We start from the raw sequence: 19,277 nt of genomic DNA on the forward strand, positions 1-19,277 counted from the left end.
TTTCTTATACTTGAATTTTCGTTTAACAGAATTTTGCAAATATTTACAAGAAGCTCTAAAGATTTTCAATGTTCGATATAAAATAACATATCTACATTGTATTGATAATACTAGATAATGACTAGAATAATATTTTTAATTTTAACTGAAAGATTTTAGAAGAGAATGTAGAAATGATTCGAGTATAAAACGCATTTAAAATCATATTTATAATCAAGTCATTTATCGCTTAGTTATTCCGCATTAATGGATATCGAGGTCGTTAAATTCGCTAAAGCTTGATTACCGATGAATCCATGCCCAATTTGCTTCGCAATTAATTCTTCTAGTAATAATATCCCTTGATGCCGTAATGACTAAATTGTATTTACAAGTAAGAGTTGTGAAAAAAAAAGTAGAATTATAAAGAGAAAGAGAGAGAGAGAGAGAGATCTTGCTATTTATATTATATAAATTAACCTTAATTAGCCCAAAAGTTTAATATTTAATTGAACCGTTGTCTTTTATCAGCATTTAACTGGTAATATAATGAAAGAAGTTATATCTGTGCGCGATATTAATTATGCAACTGCAATATCCTGTGAAAACGCTTTCGCATGCCGCAAGACTAATAATTAATCGCGCAAATCAAATCGCTGGATTATTAATCGCCGCGGCGAATCTGCCTGGGTTGCTGCAGAAGAGCAATCCGTATTGCAATCGTGCACTGATTTACTCAACTGCCTCGGACGATACATCGTCGATCTTCTGTTGCGACGTGCAGTCTTTTTGTCATCTCTTGTTGAATTATATGTCAGGATACAAATAAGAAGCTCAAGATATGTACTTAAAGCATTCAAGATAATACTAATGAATATTCTCGTCGCGAATATTCGCGTTTCTTGCATAAAATCAATAATACGCAAATATATACTGCCTGCATAATACAACGTTACACTCCTTCGTATTTTTTTCAAAAATTGATAAAAGTTTTTACGCTTAGGATATAATCCTTTGTTTAATTGACACTATAATTCTTCTTTTTGTTATAACAATATAATCAACAAGTGCTGTTACTGTAATTTAATTTATTAAAAGAATGTTTTATTAATTCTCTGACATAAAAAACGAGCATATCAAGAGAAAAAAATATTTATACAAAAAATGTAATTATATTACAGCAAACTGTTTAATAAACTAGACTATTGTCAATCAAAGTTAAAAATTTTTAATTGCTTAACTAAATAATGAATTATACGAATGAGACACGTCAAGAATTTTTTCTGCCGCGAAACACGTGCGAATGAAATTCTCGGTCGACCGATCGAGTCGTATGCGCGATCCTATCCGATTGCGGCGATTAATTGTTCTTCGATCGTCGGAGGCCTCGATGCCGATCCTCGAGTGCATCTCTCTCAGAGCCAATCAGCCGCCGAGGTTCTCCGAGTGTCGAGTAGCGCAGCGCACGCTCGCACAACGTGAGGGCACTCGAGAGAAATTGGAACGCATCCCAAAGTATATATACGTAGGGCACCCGTTCTGCCGCAAGGAATAGCCCGACACTATCGAGACGGATCGTCCGCTTTGAACCCCAATGTTACCGCAACGCGACTCCGTAAGACGGACGATCGTTTATGGACAGCTCGATACTCTATCAGTCTTCCACAAAAGTGACGTCAGAGGAACGTCCGACGATGCAATTCGATTTGTATTTTGTTAGAGATACAACGTTTCAAACGTAAACGTTCCAACGTTGATTAGTGTTTGCGAACGAAAATCATATTTTTAACCAAAACTTTTATTATACACAACAGAAAATTTGTTTTCTTCTTAAAAACGGTGTCTATTAAAACTTTGTGTTAAATATTTAACACATTTGTGTTAATTGAACATATTGCTGTTGTGTTAATTGAACTTAAATTATTAAATTATTAAACCAACTGAAAAAAGAGGTAAAAATAACATGATGTGCATCTATTTTTAATTTTACACAATAAATATGTTCTGTTTTATTAGTGACAAGATTTATCTGTTCAAATTTACAGAAAAAAATATTGATTTCTTTATTTTATAATATAAGGGGATGATGAAATCTAAAGCTAACATATTTTTAGTTAATTTTTACATTAAAAGTGTGTTAATTTTACACAAAATATATTTTAAATTACTTAAAGTTTTATATTTATTTTGCGTTAAAATATTGACACAATATTTGTGACTCTATATATCCATATTATGTTAAATTAACACAAATATTTTTGTGGACCATTTGAGACATGTGATATCTGTTTTTAACAGAAATTTTTCAACTGTGTATATAAAGTACTCGCCGTTCACAATGACATTACGTCAATATCAGTTATTTACGAAAAGATTAATATTGACTTTGCAAAATGCGAAAAGAAAAAGTTTATCGCGCACTCATAAAAGCAATCTATAAAAATTCATAAATCACACACGCGAATCTCAATATAGACGCAATGGAATGCGCTGCGTCGCTTTATCGAGAAGGATTGCGAATAAGGATTTATATATATATACGGAGGTGCGCAATGTCATCATTGATGACCGCACTTTGGTGGAGAGACCAAAGCCACCGCGCTTCCAGCTAGTTTAGCAGTCAAGGACGACTTGGGCGTCGAGCGATCCCATTTATCAGCATCGACGGTCCTGCCGGAATCCAGGATGCTCGATCTCAGGAGGTCGCCGCCACCGGAATGACGCTGCCATCTCGACAGGAGGATCAACGTATTTCGCGAACATTGAACAGAGATGAGATGAAGGGAGGAAAGGAATTCGTCTACCGTCGAAGAAACAGTCAACTAAAAAGGAAAGAAGAAAGGAAGGAAAAGAAGGTAAGAAAAAAAAGAGAGAAAATGGAATAAAGAGAAGAAAACTATATGAAAGAAAATTTAATCAAGAAAAGAAACTAGAAAAATTTAAAATATCAAAATAATATTTACAGAATAAGTGTCAGAGACAAATAAGAAAGAAGATAATATTTGCTTTATTCAAACATGTAAAGCAAGAAGAAGATAGAGGTTGAAAGATATAAAATTAAGAGTAACGGTAAGAAATACAAGCGGATACAAAAGTGATTTCAAGTTAATCTCTTAAGGAACAGTATAGAGAACGCACTGCAAGCTGTAAAGAGAGGGAAAAAAGAGAGCCGGAAAAACGACGGCGATACGCGCAACACGAATTTCACGTCGTCGGTCGAAGGTTAAACGGCCGCAGAGACAGGGCCAGTAAGTTCCTGTTCCTCATCCAACTAATCCTACATTGGCAAGGCAATTAACTCGGAGCGGGCATAGGGATCTCTCGGTTCAGAGGTCTGTGTGCCCGGTCCACATTCCTCCTCCCCTTTCAACTACTGTTCGGCACCGTCGTTCTCGCGACGGCGACGACGATGACAGTGACAGCCAACTCTGCAGCTGCGTATAATATTGCAGGAGGTTGTTTTAGCGAGAAAACCGTATGTCTGCGAGAGATCACAATATCCTTCCATTCGCCTCGAGAGCATCCGGCTGCCGCCACTTTGCCTTTTGCAGCGACCGGAAAGATAATCAAACTTCTTACCTAGGGTGCGCGCACAACGAAGCTTCCTACCCCAGCTTTCTGGGATTTTCCCTTCGTCCTTCATCTCTCTCTCTCTCTCTCTCTCTCTCTCTCTCTCTCTTTCTTTCCCTTTTTCTCTCTTTCTCTCTCTCTCTCTCTCTCTCTCTCTCTATTTCTCTGGCCTACTCACACGTCCACTTCTCCGTTCTTCTATCCGATATCGCCCGGCTCCGCGAATCTCGACTTAGTTATCTGTAACTAAGCTAATCTCAGCCAAGGAGTCGACTCAGCCCGGCACCGCGATTCCCCACTGCTCCCCTACTCGCTTAAACACGAGTCCGACCGATCTCGCCAAAGCCTTTAGATTCCCTGCACTAATCCAACCGCTCCAAAGTTGTATATGTACGCGGATCGGAACGTTCAAGCACTACTGTTTCTCTGACTTTCTCGGTCTCTCTCTTTCTCTGTCTTTATCTGTCTCTGGTTCTTCAAGGCCGACAACTATCGACAAAGCTAGCAATTCTCGGGGACGAGTTAACGGTTAACCGCCACTTTTATTAACGATCTCAATTGCCGATTTCAGTCGAAATCTCTCTCTTGAATGTGTTGTTTAACCCTCAAATTCTATTACTTCTATAAGCTCTCAAGAATATACTAGCCCAAGAATTTTCGAAAATTGTCGATAGAATTTAAAAAGAGAATTTTTTCGGAAATTTTCTTTTATTCGACATAAAGAGGACGTATAAAGAAATCATTTTTAGAACACGAGAAACAATCTTATCCTAATTTAATAGCAGCCTAAGTCTATATATTTATTTATTAGTACAAATAAAGTAATAAATACAAATAGTGCAATTTATATTTGAAATTTTCTTCTCAAACAATATGTACTTCTTCTCTCGGAAAAAAAATTGAAAAGTATTATAATTCAGCATATAGTAAAACCGGCAACTACTAATCATCATATTTCGAGTCATCATTATACCAATAACTTGATATTTCTCAGATAATGCGAAGCAGCGGGCCCGTGTAATCCTTCATAAACGCGAGTGAGATATTAAGAATCATTAGAGGAGCCGACGCTCCGGAACAAACGCTCTTTGACGAGCTACGCTCGAAGGTAAATCAAGGAACGTTCAGTTTTCAACTGAGTATCAGAATCGGGAGACGAAAGAAGGAAAGCCGTAGGATCGGCTGAGGCGAAGAGCATCAATTGCTTCGTCGAGAACTGAAAGGACTTGATTAGTGATACGGATCGCTACTCTGCAAAACAGAATCCCTTTAAAATCTCAGACCATCTTATGCGCGGGTTGTCGCGAAAAAGCGTTAGATAGCAAATCGAACGAGGAGCGATAATGCCGTAATAACGATCGTGTCGGGATTGCCGAATTGTAACGCACAAATGCGACACATCTAATCGCCGCATTAACGTTAATTATAAGCGTACCGGATGTTACGCGTCCGCCGATTTGGTGAACTTGTCAGCTGCATGTGTAAACGCGCCGTTCAGCAATTCGCATATCGATTGATTCTGCACGAGTTCTTCAAGAGTTATAGCCCATACGCATGCAACACCTTTCTATAATACAATAGAAAGGAAAAACACATTTTTCCTAAAAGAAATTATTTGACAGAAATATTCGACAGTTTTAAAATATGTATTAAATGCATTAAGAGAGCGATGAGAGATGCAATATTGATTATATATTTAATCAAATATAAATCAAATTTAATTCTTCTAAAGAGAATTAACACATTTTTAATAATATTTTTTATTAAAATGTAACAGTGATAAGTCATATTCTCTACATGAGATGAAGAGAATGAAATTTTCTCAATCAGTTTTTAGAAAAAATATATTGATGGAAAAAGATATACCTATTCTTTCTTCATGTAATATGCTTTTAGGGTATTCAGAAATGTAGTCCATTGCAGCAATTCGCTAATTTTATCACGTATCGCGCAAATCTCGCACCGCATGCAATACATTTAAGATCATCTCCGACAATTTTACCTGCATTAAACGGAATGCATAATTCAAACGAATGGTTTTAACTTCGATGCACGTCATTATCGATATCGGCCGACCGGACTTGCAGTGTATAAGTGTACGCGGAATATGATGGCGTAATGGACGTCGCGGTTCGCATTTCCACAGTGAGGTACTAGGGCGTAATCCAGCGAGATTGTTCGTATGACTCGTAATGCATACTTAAACACATTTTCTTGGCTATTGCTAACGTATTTTAATGATTTTATAATTGGTCATATGCATTTTCGCATAAAGTGTCTCTTTTTTTCTACTTTTCATTGTTATATATGCGCACAACCTTATATACTTAATCTATTTTAAATTTGCGCTATATTAGCTTATACTATAACTTTTCCCTGCTATTATTACGATTAACGATTATAATTCATTAGGAAATCTAATAAATCTGTGGATTTTCTAACTGACTCTCTGTAGAAAATTTCTTTTGTAGAATGGATTATAAAGATTACATTTAAAGTTTTTTCTGTCTCTTTTTCTCTCTATCCGCTTTTATTCTTTTTTATTCAATAATTGTAACTTCTATATTTCATGCACAAAAATTAATATATTAGTATATTAGTGACGTATTTGTTTTTAATTATTACAAAAATCGAAAATACAATTTATTATGTATAGCTGTCCTACTACCCCGAGAAAAAAAATATTGTTCCTTTTTTCGTACTCTGCATATTCACCCCTTTTCGCATGGATTAAGCGCGAGATCTTTTTCAAAAATGCAACGACTCACCAGCGCACTCGTCGCGACCCAAATACTTCTATTCATCGATCATTCTATCGTTTTCCGTCGCGATATAACGCCCTGCGAATTCTGCCCTCGTCAATATAAATCGCGTTAAACACAATCCAAAAGTGCCCTCGAGCTTCGCGCGAAACGATAGAAGGATAAGCTCTCCATAAAAACAGTAATTTCATTCGATCATCTTAAAACCTGGTCATGTGCAATTTCTACTTTTAAATAAATGTCTACTTCCAATGTAATTCCGGATATAATTTCACAAACGGAAGTAAAAATTCTGTAATATTATTTCACTCAAAATTACTATTTTTCATATCGAATAAAATAATAAAATTCTAAGAACTCTTACTCTTTTCACGGAAGTTTCTTGAAAAATTTTTAAATTCTAAACATTCATCAAAATTCTTTCCGAAATTAAATATCTTTACATTAAAAAAAAACTGTACAACTTTATATATCAATAAATCGAAGTGCTAAAACAATATAAGTGTTTTTAGAGTTTTACTTTTATTTCACTTTTATATATTAATCTGTAGAACGAACAAAATGCGTGACATTATGATTCGTACCTATCAGGATGTCGCAGGAAGTGTAATCTCTTGCAACAAAATAGGCTGCACGACATAGATACGAATGTTGCAATGACATTCGTCGATATTAAATCCGACGACTGAGCTCGACCGGTGACAGTTACAATCGCGTATCAAAAAATAACACGACCGGCTTTAATCGTATATACATACATAAAATTTGTCGACTATAATCAACATTTTTGTAACTTAATATCTTAGACATCTAAATATATAATACAACGAAATAGCTGTTTTATTTTTAATCTTTACCCCAATAGTTATATACAGTTTTTTTCATAAAATATTATTGATTAGTATAAATGTGGATGGATATTGACACTCGCCAGTGTTAGAATAAAAATTAGTGAACTCTTTGTCTCTCGACTAAACTAGCAGATGTATTTGCTAATTACAATCACAACGTTACGATCATTATTTTTAGATCTTTGTCAAATGATAAAACGTAATTACAATTATAGGAGAAACTCCTTATATGTCAGTTGATACACTTCAGACACATTCGATAAGTATCAAGCAAATGTTGCTTAATTAACTGCAGTTTGATAAACAATTGTTTTTTATATTGTATCATATAATTAATTTACACAACATAATCAGACATAAAAAATATCTACATTTGATATAAAATACAACATATTTTTATATTCAAAATATATTTTATCTCTATCATATTAATTTATTAAAAAATTATATCAATTAATTAAACCATTCTATATTCGCAATGTTAAAATCATCAGTTAAATGATATATTGTAACATATTTTTCCACTAAAAGAATATAATCAAAAGTAAAAAATTACTTTTCTCACAATTCAGGTTCCATATTCTTTTCATATTTTAATCTCTGACATCAATTACTTTTCTCAAATCTGTCTTGGCTTTCTGCCTTACGCAGTTAATTTTTAATGCAACGAACATGCACCGTAATAACGCCGACGAAAGCGTCGCGATGCGAAGATCCGGCGGTAATCAGGCGTCGCGATAGAGAACCGGTAATCGATGAAGCTCGCAAGAAAGAACGGCGCTAAGACGCAAGCGATTTATGCGACGTTGACGAGGCGAGCATGAAAGACAGTGGCGGGAAATAGCGGAGAAGAGAGAGAGAGAAGCTGGTGGAAACTACTCTACAGAGTTCCGTGTCTCGAAGGGGTGGAATATAACCGAGTGACCGAGTAGATTCGAAGAGAAAGAGAGAAAGTGAGGAGCGGAAGGAAAAGAGAGAGAGAGAGAGAGAAAGACAGAACGCGGCTGTGGCGAATTGGCGGGCAAACGATTCAGCTCGGCGAAGGTGGGATGGCGTCTTTAAAATTCGAAGTGAGTTAATTTGATTATCGCCATAACGGCGGAAGGTGTACGAGGGAGGAAAAGGAGAAGGATAAAAGTAGAGGATGCGGGAGGGTAAGCGAGGAATATAATCCGGCTGTATAACTACCTAGCGGGCCTAGCTAGCTATTGCCGTCGACGTTTCTATTGTACGGCTGCTATATCGCAACCCCTCTGCTGAAGCGAGCAGACGGAAGGGTGGCAGCGAACGGAGAACGGCTATACCGATTGGCCCCCAGCTGGGGCAGCAGTAAACATTCTCTCGCCTTCCCGTTCAAGCGACGGCGGCCGAGAAGAGAGGGTTGGCACACTCACTCTCTCACTCTCTCATTTATCCTCCTTCGCGATCACCGGTTCTTCTCGCACCCTCTCGTGGCCTCTCTCTCTCGCCACCGCCAACTCTCTCTTCTCCCGACGGTCTCCCACCCTTACGAGCTTAAGCCCGATTTAATGGGGTGGAAACGCGCGGCTCGATCAAGTTGTATTCAATTATCCCTCCTTTCTATCCTCCTACCTCACCCGGGCCATCTACAGAGTGTTTCGCAAGAAAATTTTCTCCCTTTCTTCGACGATACCCTTTGCGGCCCCTGCGCATCTCAACCCGGCCTGTTCTGGACACGCAGCTCGTATGTGTAGGTATAACCTACTAGGGGTAACCCAAGATCGATCTCGATGGGTGACAAGAATCCATTTAATCCACTCCGAATAGTTTTGATTGAAATCGAGACGTGTGTTGTGTAACGAAATGATTAACTATTTTTTTAATTTGCTTTTTAGACAGGCTGTCATAAAGAGATTGCGAGATGTGTCAATTAAATTAATTACAAAAATAAATGTGGTTTGAATGTGTCCGAGAGACAAAATACGATTTCTTTTGACGGTAAATTATTATTATGCGATAAATAATTATTATCAGAAGATAGTAACAATAGGAGATAATAGGATTAAGACAGTTCTCATTGTAATAAAATGTGCAACAAATTTAAATAATTTACTTTTTTAGTTATGAATACGAAGATAAAATAATATACTATTCAGTGATAATTAAAATGCGATCACTTTATCTACAATTTATTATATGTGATCCTTTAAATTGCAAGTACTTCTATTTTTTTTCTTCTACGATATTATTGTAATTCGAATGAAAAAAATTGATGATACGGTTTAAAATCGTTATTGCTTTATTATATGTCTCATTATACAGAGAGATTTAAATGTTAAAACCAAAAATCTAAAAAAAAAAAAAAAAAAAACATTTAATTGTACTTTAAAAGTTTTTTAAAAAATTATATGTATATAATGTAAAAGAAAAATATAAAGAGAATAAAAAAAGAAATATATTTTATATTTATAACATCGCAAAAATTTTATGCATTATTTAATCATATTTTTTATCTGAACTGTCCAATATTCGAGTAATAATTAATCATAGATGATAGATTATCGCAATACTTTCTCGATGAAAAAAAATTGCAGATATGCATGTTTTCTAAATAATATATCTACTAAACTGACGCCACACATTATCTTGCTTGTAGCAGTAAAATAAAGCGCGAAGTAGAAGCCGGAAGAGTAAATTCGCGAAGTGCGCGCTGTCATTTTATCATCCCGGCGCTTTTTCCTCGTTTTTCCCGCGGCATTTGCGGCATTGTTCCATCCACGTAATCCGTTCTGCTGGCCCGTTATCCCACCGACTTCGCTCCTTCACCTTTACTCGTTCCCGACGTTTGATTTCCTCGTTTCCCGCTTTTCGTTCATATTCTACCGCAAACAAACGCGCGAAATTGTGGAACCGCGTCGATTAAAAACTCAGTATTCACAGATTACCGCAGTTTGTTCTCAGTTCGGAATTATCACTCGCTAACTTCATCAACCTACCAGTCGCATCGCTCATCATATTTATTTGTATTACACAACGCGGATTGTCAAATGTTAATAACAATCAAATTTGCCTCTTCATTGTTTGTCGTTGATAATTATGTGACACTGCAATTTAATTATTTTTATGGCAACTGCAAAATCACCGTGACGCGATTTTGCGTTATCTTATCGCGCGCGTAACGTGATTTATTTATGTAAAGTATTCGCAAATATAAAAAGACGATATCATTATTGTCTCATTCGTCATCTTCGAAACTTTGATCATTATTTTGCAACATCATGCGCAGACGTTCTGTGAAGTCATTTAAACATACAAGAATTCGATAAACAACAAGCTGTCGGTTAAAATGGTAAAGACCACGCGGGTGTCACGGCTTTATCGATGTCGCTGGCAAAATCCAACAAGAGTTTCGACGCAGTAGATCCTCCCTATCGCCCTTCCCTCTTCACAACAACGGGACACCGCTACTCTATCCCCGATGCCATCATCCGCGGCAATTATTCGCAGCCGAAGGGAAACACGTATATACCGATTTCGCCCAAACTCCTAGTTCAAAGGGACGACTTTCCACACCCTTCCCCAAAATCTCGGTTTCTCTCTCTCTCTCTCTCTCCACCCACCCTTTCGCTCGCGCGCGACCAGCCAACCGTTCCCGCAATGACGATCGCGCGCGAACTGCTATGCACCCCCGTTTGCACTCGAATGTGTGCCGGAGGGTTTATGCGAACGGCTACGGGACATGTTTGCGTCTGTTGTGTGCACGTGTATGCACGCGAATGTATATACATGTGTGTATCACTGTGCGTGGCGACCATAGAACTCTGCAGCAACTGCACCAAACTTCGAATTAGCGTCAGCGACAAACTTCGAGATTTACAGTACAATTGCGCGACCTCCTCCCTTCATCCCTATCCCACCTCTCTTTCCACCCGTTTATGCCGTCGCGGCCGAAAGAATTACAGCCTCGTTCGAGATATATGCACCGCGTATATGTATGCGTGTATATATAGGTATAGAGGTGTATATGTGTACGCGCGCTCGCGTGCGAACGTGTACAAACAAACACGGTCGCACAACGCCTCGTAGCATAGGTGTACTCTATCCCGGGACGCGATATTTACGCAAGCGGATCGCTCAGTAATACCACGCGCCTATCCGCCGAGCCCTTCGCATACATCAACCTGCATTCCGTTGGCTAAATCACGCCGAGAATCTTACATCGTCCCATGATCGAACGCATACGTTGCCGTAAGTGAAACAGATTTCACGCCGGTATAGATACAGATGATAATTAACTCGGTAAATTAACAATTCCGCAATTATAATGCACGTCTTTTCAACATTAATCCAGAATCTTAATAATCCAAAAATTCAACATTACGATGATATAAAAATTGAGAAGAAAATTGCATTTGATCAGAATTTTGTTAACAATCTAAAATTTTCATTTCTACCCATTTTTTAATCCTTTTTGATATGCATGCATCGACACTGTTTGTGAGTTGTCAATATGCACATCAAATTAATCATCTTTTTATTTTCTATAATAATCCGATATTCTAAAAATTCTATATATATATATGCGTCGTTCGTCCTGAAGAAGTTAAAGGATGATACTTTTGAATATATACCGTGTTATTTTTAAATTTTCGGTCATACATTATGAGAAAATTAAACGGATTTCTATATACGGAATATAGAGATATGCAGGTAACCGATGGTTTCGGAACATTTGACATTACGGAAAACGCGGGACAAGTTTGCGCGAGTCAACCAAGCGAATAAATTTTGACCGCATTCTAGCTTAATTCGCGATGACAATTCGCTCGACCATGAAGAACGTTGTCTCATTGGCAGCTTATCGGACTTTCGCAAGCTTGGCGTGACATCCGGGGATAAATGTTATCGAATTGGCGCTTCGCGACAGTCATATATTTCTTAAAGAAAAATCAAAAAGCAATTCGTATACAAGTGTAATAACAAACTTCAATAAAATGCCGATAGAGCAGAAAATTTTTGTTCAAACAGATTGTTGAAGACAAATAAAGTTATATATAAAGTCATAATAAAATGATATATGGTTATCATCTACATTTTTTATATGTATACCGTTTAAATTTTTAAAAATTAGTTGAAAGTAATTTAAAAAAAAAGATTGTTAAAACAAATATTCATATTTTATTTTCATTTTATAGAAAAAGATAAATCTTTTTATATATGCAAGATAATGTCTCACCGTATTCCATTTGTTCATAAATATGAAAACTTAAATAAAATATGAACAATGTAAAAAATCTGTCAAAACAAAAACATCTTAATATTCTAAATAGAAATAAATTATATTTAATTTTCAAAAATATCTTTTTGAAGTAAAATCTTTTGGGTTGATTTTTGTTTAGAAAATATTTTCAGAACATTTAATGTTGTAGAGCCATTTGATTGATTATGATATATTTTATCTAGGAAAAGCACGTATTGGCGTAATTTATAGATAAAAACCACGAAAGCGTAATCATAAACACGCGGATTCGCCTTTTGTCCGACAATGGAGGCGATCCTGTTTGCAATCAGTGAAGTGTCGCGTCACGCGCTGACAAACCCGTCTGCGCGAAAAATCCGTCAAAGTACTACAAATCTACGTCGCGATGCGCCGATTGACAGTTGTCGAATGCAGAAAGATGCGAGGAGAGTAACTGCACGCTGCGAAACGAGGAGATGCGGTAGTGATATATTGCCTTGCCCTTCGCGATCGCATCCGTTTCGATAAATTCCGCAAGAGTCGGAAAACCAGACAGTCCTTCAATATCGAAGCTCGAAAAATCGATTAATGTCCGGCTTCATCGACAACAAATAACTTATTCGCGGTTAAGTCTCTGTACATTATTTTTCTTATACTCTGAAAAGTAAGATACACCAGATTTTTTACTAGATTTTCCTACATTTTTGTTGAATTCTTTCATCAATTCGGATTTAATTATTTTCCCAAAGATTTTATCAAACATATATTATTGTGTGTTCTTTATATAATTTTTAAATATTTAAATGTTTTTTTTCTTATATTAAAATTCAGTTATAAGTCGTATTTGATATTAAATGAGAAATAAAATCTTGTTATCTATTTAATACGCAACGAGACTTGAAGATTAATTTATAAAACTGCTTCTCTTTTTAGTATTTTTAATCGTTTATAAGAATGAAAAATACATTATCTTATTTATTATAAGAAAAATTAAAACAAATAAACTAAAATAATAATGCAACATGCAATTTAAAATAAATTATCATTATATATATATAGTATATATATTATATTACTATACTTAAGAAATTGTGAACTATTGCTCTATTGCCTTCTATATTCTGTTGCACGATGACTTTAAATTTTATAATTTACGTCATTGTGATAAACTCACAAATGCTGTGCAATGATTCGACAAAAATTGAAAAACTATCAAAACTGAAAAATTGTTCGATAACCTCTTAAAATATTCACATAGCACATATTACAATATATAAAAAAACAGATGTATAGAAAAAAATAGAAAGAGAAGAGCTAATATATAAAAGTATAATATAAATCATAACTCTTATAACGCAAACGGATCTCTTCGCTCCGCAGTTTTTCGTCTAAATAATTCGACGTTTGCCGGAAATCCACGGCAAGGAATGCGAAGGAATTTGAGAGGGACGTCGTACGCGCGCACGCACCTTTTATTTCTGTTGGCCTTTCCGTTGCGTCGCGAAGAATTTAACGCGACGAGAGAGAAACCCAAGGATCGTGCACGGACTCGGACATTTCGAGGAAGATGCTTGAGCGAATCCGCTGTAGCGTTCAGCGGCAGGGGTTTAAGACTGCGCGAAGCTAAGCCCGCGGCCCCGGAACCAGAGAATGTGGTCTTCCCCGAGCCAGGCGTGTAACTTCATGCCAAGAGTATTCGAAATACTCGACGATGAAGTATGCCATGGTATCAGAGGTCCGCAGCCTGTAACAAAGCAAGCCCTCCGGGCACCAGAGTTTACACACGAGTCCAGGCATCCACCGCTGCCGTGCCGCGCCGTCACCATCCGCCGTCAGCGGAAGAACGAATGTTAATGTAACCCCGGAAACTTTGTCATCGACGTCGACGACCCGTTATGAGATAAGCTAGCTATCGCGAGGCCAATTAAGTCGACTCGAAATACACACGGACCGGCAAAACATTTTGTATAAGTGCATGAGCTTTCATAAAGAGCAGTACAGTTAACAGAATTAAAAATGATATATAGTTAGAAATGAATAAATAAATGTATATATTTCTACTATATTTATTACATTTTTTAATATATTTAAATTGCAAAAGTTTCTTTTCTCTTATAATTCTATTTCATTATGATACTTTAATATATGTACGTATAATCTCTCTCTCTCTCTCTCTCTCTCTTTGTTCATATATTTATTAAATTTTGCCGAAGTTTTACAATAAGGTAATGTTATTATACATAATTAAATGATATAAGTAAGTAAAGATAAATAAATTAGAGCAAATAATGCATTATTTAAATCGTTGAATTAAATCGATAGATGTTCTCGAATAAAATTTTAGATTACAATAAAATATTAATGGATACATTTTAAAGCTATAATAGTACATCAGATTTCTTTATTCTTCAATGAACCGATTGATCTAGAGTAAAATGATGTACATATATCATTAACTACACATTTTTTTAAAAGAAGCGCGAATGTAATAAATGTATTTTTTTCTATATAAATACTTGTGCACATTTAATATACATATATCTTAACACATATTAAATATTATTGCTATATTATTATTTAAGGATACATAAGCGTTATAAAGAATTTATAAGTATATATAATATATATATAAAATAAATATAATATATATAAAATAAAGAACATAAAATTATTTATTAAAAAATAGCATTATGTATGTATGTTTTTATACTCTTATATAATGTAAGATACTTTACTTATACTTGTAGGCTTATATATAACAAAGTTTCTATAAATATGCTTCAATAAAAATGTTTCAATTAATATTAATAAGATATTAAGATGCATTAATGCATAAATCTAATATGCATTAAGATATTAAGTACTTATGCGATGCTATATAGAATAATTACATTTAATTTTTGATGCTTTTTTAAAAAATATGCTAACTTACGATTTAGATCTATATATGTATGTACTCTACTCTAGATTAATTAGCTCATTTAAGAATAAAAAACTTTGATATGCCATTATGGATTTAAAATGTATCCGTTAAAAATTTTGTATTATGATCTAAAATTATATTCGGAAACAATTAAATTTCAATAATGCATTTTTGTTCTATTTTATTTATCTTTATTCTATTTTTATTTAATTATGCATAATATTATATTTTATTGTAAAAATTTGACAAAATTTATATAAATGTGAATGCAAGCACATTAAAATATAATAAATTAGAATTAGGAGAGAAAATCATTCTTATCGCTTAACAGGCGCGTCTCGAAATTCTCCCGTTAACAATACAATGAGAAACGCTCTTTCACACACATAACACAGGTTCGACTGAAAAGAAGTGAAAATTCCCGTTATCATCGTTTAATTCGTACGCACATATGCGAAGAATTCACCGAGAAAAATGCAATTCATTGCCGGAACATATATCCTCTCTTTCGCGACCGAGTGTATTTTTACTAAAGGATGACCAGCGGAACAATGCTTTTAACTTTACAGTATCATTCGAGTGTACTCTCCTGACCTCTGATTATATTACAGAGTCAGTTGTTAACGGGATGCTAAGGGGATTGAGGTTTCAGGCAATAAAATCAATCAAGGTGACTTTTTTAAGTTAAAACACCAGCAACGTCGGCTATATACAATTGCAAATGAATAGCGTTGAGAATTTATAATTTAATGTTATCGATGATTATTTATGATGTTATCGATGATTATTTATGATACGTTTATTCCATGACGTTCCATGACTTTTAAAAAAAGAAAACAGAATCTTTAGGTTTATTTCTTATTCAATTTTTTTATAGTTGCGTGTATTGCAAATAAATAATTTATAGATTTATAGACAGCACAATATCTACATAACATCTACAATAATATATAGATTTAATTTAATAATTTAATAAATTCTTTTTATATTATTTTCATGTCATATATCTGAAAGTTTCCCGATCAATATAATTAGATCATATATGTATATATATTATAACATATGTATAATATAATATTATAAAGAAAGTTAATAAAGTATTATATTATCGTCAGATTATATTTGACAAATTTAATTTGTATAGAAATTAAGTTAATCATAATTTATTGTTTCGTTATCTTTATTTTTATATGAATAATATTATTTGTTTAATTTATTAAACTATTTTTTTCATTTCTATCTTCTATCTTCTTTTTGATCAGAGAGTAGTAAGCATTCTATATATAATCATCTTTTAACTAAAAATATGTTGCATATAAAATATAGAAAAATAATAAAAAGTAGTAGAGAGAATAGAAATGCAGTTTTAACTACGTAAATCGTTTTCGAGATTTTACACAAGCAATAAATTAATGAAAAGAAAAACATTAAAAGCCAGCACTAGTAGCCAGAGTTGCAGAAGGTAGGAGTAGCAGACTATATTACGCCTCTTTTTGGAATAAATTCTTCCATTTATTATCTTACGCAAATTTTTTAATTAGTATAAATATGCGCCCGCGTTACACCGTCGGTGTATATAACGTCTTTAATATTTTGAATTTAGAGTAACAATGCTTTCCGCAATTAGATGCCGCATTCGCGAAATAAAATAGTACTCATAAGGTTCTCTCAAGACACCAGAATGCAAAATCTTTTTTTCATTATTCATTATTTCTTCTTATTAATGTCGGACTCATAAACATTAACATAATATTTACATAATATTCATATAAAGTCCGATGTTCCAAAGAAAAGTACATGTGATTCTCCAATTATACAGAGAATACATCAGTATCCGCGCGCGAATATAAAAAGAAAAAAGAATATAATACGATAAATTTTAATTTGCTTACTGAATGATCTCTCACGGCCGGATAAGCGGTATAAAGTGCGCACAATTGACCTCAACAAGCAGTCTCATGAGATAGTCTCATGAACAGACAACACTCGCTTTTTCGATATACACACTTAACTTCGATGTACTCATGTAACACAAGAGGCGCTGCGCTAGTCTGATACAACCGGTCGAATCGAACAGTTAAAGTGCTATCTCATTCCTATCTGTGAGTGTTAGCTTATATTAATATCAATTAAATATTTATCATTTTATATCAATTTATAAATTAAACTACGCAATAAAATTTCAATAATATTAATTTGTTTTGTTTGTGATAAAAGTAAAAGTGAAAGAGTGTTAATATAATCCCTGGGACTAATAAGAAATTGACTGGTAAAAGAATTTTTTACAATTGCTGCTTTATTTTTATAGAGAGTTTAATTTTATAAGAATGATGAGAATGATAAAGAGCACGCAAAATAAGAAAAGAATGCAATGTGTCTAAGACTTTAATTTTCCATATCTGAGCAGAAAATAAAAATATAAGTATTTCAAGAATACTCGCGTATGAACATTAATATCCCAATGGAGTTTAAATATATTTCATGAAGCAGACGGAAATATGTATCCATTAGTCGCGTATTTTATTAAACTACTGCATTGAAATTTTTCTGATTATCTCCAACTGATTATTCGAAGCGACGAATATGTTTTATCGGAATGAAAGCACGACGTAATTATCGACTTTGAAAACGTCGCATTGTCGACATAGGTATGCCTCGGAGCAAGAATGACAGGCTCTTGCATAATGCGATTATGCGAAATTTCATTTGACAAGAATCTTCCATTTCACCAGAATGCACTTTGCATAAGTGTAATCATTTCCTGCATGAACAACACTCTTCGTATGCAGTCATAAACGAATATCTTATCTCGAGTTCTTTGATTAAGTACTGACAAGATAGAAGTATAGACGCGATATAAAAAGGCATTATATATTGTATAACCAATTTTATGAATGTAACTATCATTCACGACTTGTCTGGCAAGAAATAAAAATATTTAAAAGTTTATCGAATTATTCATAATTTTTTAAAAGGTCGCGAAACTCTGCAGTAAGATAATAACAATAAGCATGTTACATAAGTCTCTCTCTCTCTTTCATCTCTTTTAGAGAAGTTAAAATACATTCTTACTTTAGAATGAAACTCTTCAATATTAACAAGCAAAAATACAATATTTTTTAAAAATAATGACAAGTATTGTATTTAAAAAATATGAATATATAAACTTAGGCTTTATTTTAATACCAATTAAATGTTGATTGTGAAAAATTTGTAGCTTTATTTAATTCAGTATTTATAAATTATGCAGTTGCTCGTTACTGTAAAGCGCTTGATGTCCAAGTTATACAAAATATACTACATAATTTAATTTCAAACACATCATAATTATTATATAAGAAAAAATATACATACGATTGTCTAAGTAAAGCTAATTAGTTAATTCTAGTTTTATACATATATGTAGATTTACATCTCAATCAAGTGTCATCAAAAACTAATTTAAATATAAACATATATATACATGTATATTACGATTCTAGAAATTAGTTCAAATTTCCAATTAATTATTTAGATTGTTTTTTTTTATGTATTTACAACTATAACGTTTATATAACAAAATTATGCAATTATTCTATACATCTTAGACATCCAGCGCCGTCAATATTTTGCATCATTAGCGCTTTCTCAATCATCCGAGCATCCAAAGCGATCTCATCGCTCTTCGCCGTTGGTGAAAGATAATTATGCGCAAACATCGGACAGGTAAACGCAATCGTGCCAAAGTAAAGCGGATTGTTAACGCCGGCAATAGAAAATCGCGTGGACCTCTTCAAATATTTGCGAATCTATGCGAGAAATCGATCGAGTTGAAACGTGACAATGCAAATCGATGACATTGCATCGTGGATGAGATAATATTTTTCACCGTAAAATTATTATTAATATTTGGACCAAAAAAATTACTTGGTAACGAAAATTTAACGATATTATATAAAATTTAGTGCCGTAACTCATGAATGTAAATGATACTGCAAAATCTATATATTATA

At 34.2% G+C, this 19,277-nt stretch overlaps 2 protein-coding genes across 5 annotated transcripts in view; one reads left to right on the forward strand and one right to left on the reverse strand.

Moving 5' to 3' along the window:
* The window catches only part of DIP-lambda (Dpr-interacting protein lambda), a 205,733-nt gene that overhangs the window by 180,959 nt on the left and 5,497 nt on the right, over window positions 1-19,277 (reverse strand). The gene's annotated exons all lie outside the window — the stretch shown is intronic.
* Window positions 1-19,277, forward strand: part of LOC114944687 (luciferin 4-monooxygenase) — a 103,047-nt gene that overhangs the window by 73,107 nt on the left and 10,663 nt on the right. Inside the window, exon 1 of one of the 4 annotated variants that reach the window (XM_029320704.2) lies at window positions 17,236-17,387. The exons of 2 other annotated variants lie outside the window; for them this stretch is intronic. The gene's annotated coding sequence lies outside the window, so the exon portion shown is untranslated. Of the gene's footprint in view, window positions 1-17,235; window positions 17,388-17,496; window positions 17,555-19,277 lie in introns of those variants that run through there. One more of the 4 variants, XM_029320707.2, reaches the window with a different exon arrangement.

This window comes from Nylanderia fulva, unplaced genomic scaffold (assembly GCF_048542155.1).
Source record: "Nylanderia fulva isolate GAGA-0341 unplaced genomic scaffold, ASM4854215v1 Scaffold4, whole genome shotgun sequence".
NCBI lineage: Eukaryota > Metazoa > Arthropoda > Insecta > Hymenoptera > Formicidae > Nylanderia > Nylanderia fulva.